Raw genomic sequence first — 2879 nt, 5'->3', positions numbered from 1 at the left:
TGCCTGGTTCTCTTCTAGGGAGCAATTCAGAACAATAGACTAATGGAGTGGGGTTTGGCGGAGTCACTCAGCTGTCTCTGCAGTGAGGGGGGTGGCCCTCTTTCCATGCAGTGGATGCCTGAGAGGTGATTTGCGAGGTGCTGCCCAGGCAAATAAACTTGTCTCAGGCCCCTAATTTTATCACCTGGTAATATTTCTTCCCCATGATTTTGACTACAACTGATGTTAGCATGTGGCGGGAGAATTCAGGTTTTTTTCCCTACCTGTGCAAAGACAACTTCCAGTCAACTTTAATTGCTTGGAACACACGAAAAGGCTCACTCTGAGAAGAGTGAATGTTCCTTTTTTGGTCTAGATTATTCTGTTTTCTATAGGTCCCTATAGAAGACTGTTTCAGTCTCCTCATCAGTAAAATGGAGATCATGATTGTACCTGTGCAATCGGTATTTTGAATGTAAATTGTAGTAAAGAATAACCTTTGTTTTGTTGGAGGTTTACAGGGACACCATGACCTAGCCCAAGGGGATGGCTGCAAGAACAAAGAATGCTGGCAGCAAGAAGATTACAGCAATCAACAACATCCACTCCCTTATTTTCCCTCCCCCCTCCCTTATTTTTTTGTATAAAAGGAGCCTATTATCTGACTAGAGCAGGATGGTTCTCCAAGACAGTAGTCTGCCATCCTCTCAGTCTGCCAGCTTTTGGAATAAAGTCGCTATTCCTTGCCCCAACACCTCGTCTACCGATTTATTGGCCTGTCCTGCAGCGAGAATGAGTTTGGACTCGGCAACAAAATGAACTAATACAAGTAAACTATTAGTATAATGCCTGGTGCATAGTAAATAGTTAATATATAATGGCAAAAAAGAAAAAAAAAAAAAAAGGCTGTAAGAGGCACCCAAAACACTAATATCTTGAAAATTTCCTACTAAATTTTTTAATGCTTCAGACCAAATACACAATCTGAGCCTAAAGCTACAACTGCTATTGCTTTGTTTTTTGGGTTTGTACGTATGTATGTATGTATGTATGTATGTATGTATGTATTTTCTGGAGAGGTGTTGTATTTAATTCCTCTAGAAATCCTTACAAAACCAAATCTGGGGTAGTAGCCGGCCCCCACCACCCACCCCAATGCGCAATGACTCACTGCTGGCCTCCTCCTCCTCCACCTGACCCCTCCACAACCTCCTCCAGGAAGCCCTCCAATCTTCACTTCCAGACTCTAGAAGAGCAGAGGGTAAACCCACCGTAAACCTACCTCACTGTGGCCCAGCAATAAAGGGCCTGATGTAGAGTGAGTGGAAGGAACCCAGGCGACACAGTCCCTAGCCTCCGATTACTCAGAAATACTGTGACTGCTGACTGGACTAGAAATACCCTTGACGCTCGGTTAACCACATATGAGCCCAAATCCCTGATTTGGCCAAGAGACACCCGCCAGACCCTGAATGGCTGGAGAATACAGCCTCTTCAAGGCCCTGATTTGCCAGAAAACACTCCGACCAGCCTTGATTGGCCAGGAGATGGCCCTTAGTCGAGCGGCTGGGCAGGGTCCCACTTCTCCCGTGTCCCCATGGGGACCCCAGAAGCAGGGCAGCCTAGATCTAGGAGAGGTGGGAAAAGGTGATTCCCTACATCTGGGCCCAGGACGAGAAGGCCCTTTTCTCGGTGATGAATCGATAATGATTACCTTTGCGGCTGTGATCATTCTGGGTGGAGCTGACACACTCGTCTGGCCCCGTGGGCTCACAGCAGCGGTAGGGCGTGTCCTGCAGGAGGGGCCGCTGGCTGCAGCGGTGGGGGAACCGTAGACGTGCATGTGGTCACACAGCTCCAGGGCAGTCACCGTGGAGAACCAGCCTGTCCTCCTCCCCGAGTGGGACTTTCCCCTGCCCTTGGCGGCCTCGCCCCGGAAGGGGTCGTCCAGTTGGCGCATGCGGTCCAGAGACACGGCCTCCATGTTGGGGACCCCGGGACTGCCCACCGGATGAATGCGCGCCAGCCTCCTGGGTTTGGGGGATCCCAGATGATGAACAGAGTTTCGGGGGTCCGGCTGACGGCCTCCAGGGGCCTCTGCGGCGCATGGAAGGCACTGGAACGGGAACGGGCCGCCGCGCGGCTGGGGAGCCGAGGCTGCGCACCTCGTTCACGCGGACTGCGCTCTAGGCCCGCCGGATCTCGGGCGCAGCTTGGTGAGCAGCAGGTGGCTGAAGCTGGTGACAGTCACACACCGGTGGCACCGGGAGAGCCGCGCCTTGCTGCCGAGAACTGGGACGTCGCCACCAGCACTGCTCCACGTCTTGAGGCTGACGGATGCGGCCAGACAGGAGCCATAATAAAGGACCTCACTAGCGCTGTTGGAGTTGGTGGCCACTCATCCCTCTCTGGCGTCTGCTGAGGGGCAGGGACCAGCGTCCTGGAGGTGACCCAGGGGGCAGGGATGTGGGGGTCACTCTAGCTGAACGAGCTAGGGCAAGCCACGTAACATCTCTGAGCCTCAGTTTGCTCACCTCTCCTTGGAGAACACCTGGTCCCCCAGGGCCCCGAGCCCCGAGCCCCATCACAAGGCACACAGAGCCCAGAGCCTGGATCCGCGCTGCTCCGGCCGCGCAGGCCCCGCGGCAACCCCAGCCCGCCGGGTCCTAGCGCCGCTGCTCGCTGCTGGGTCCAGGCCTGGGAGGCAAGCCAACTACTGTTGTTTTAAGCTTTCATATCCTGTAACAAAGTTTGCCAGTTTTCTCAGCTCCAGATGACGGAGTCCTCATTACCTTCCTCCCTACTTCAATTTAGCCAATTCTACATTAGAGCTCCAGTTACATATTTTTCTATGACTCCCTCGGCTCTGCTCTTGGTCATTGGTCAGTGTCATTTTCAGA

At 53.0% G+C, this 2879-nt stretch overlaps 1 pseudogene; it reads right to left on the bottom strand.

Annotated features, from left to right (window-relative positions):
* Window positions 1–1607: 1607 nt before the first annotated feature.
* LOC116147826 (alpha-N-acetylgalactosaminide alpha-2,6-sialyltransferase 6-like) lies at window positions 1608–2564 on the bottom strand (annotated as a pseudogene).
* Window positions 2565–2879: the final 315 nt, after the last annotated feature.

The sequence above is a fragment of the Camelus dromedarius genome, chromosome 19, assembly GCF_036321535.1.
Source record: "Camelus dromedarius isolate mCamDro1 chromosome 19, mCamDro1.pat, whole genome shotgun sequence".
In the NCBI taxonomy this organism is placed as follows: Eukaryota; Metazoa; Chordata; class Mammalia; order Artiodactyla; family Camelidae; genus Camelus; species Camelus dromedarius.
This window is presented reverse-complemented; position numbering and strand designations above follow the sequence as displayed.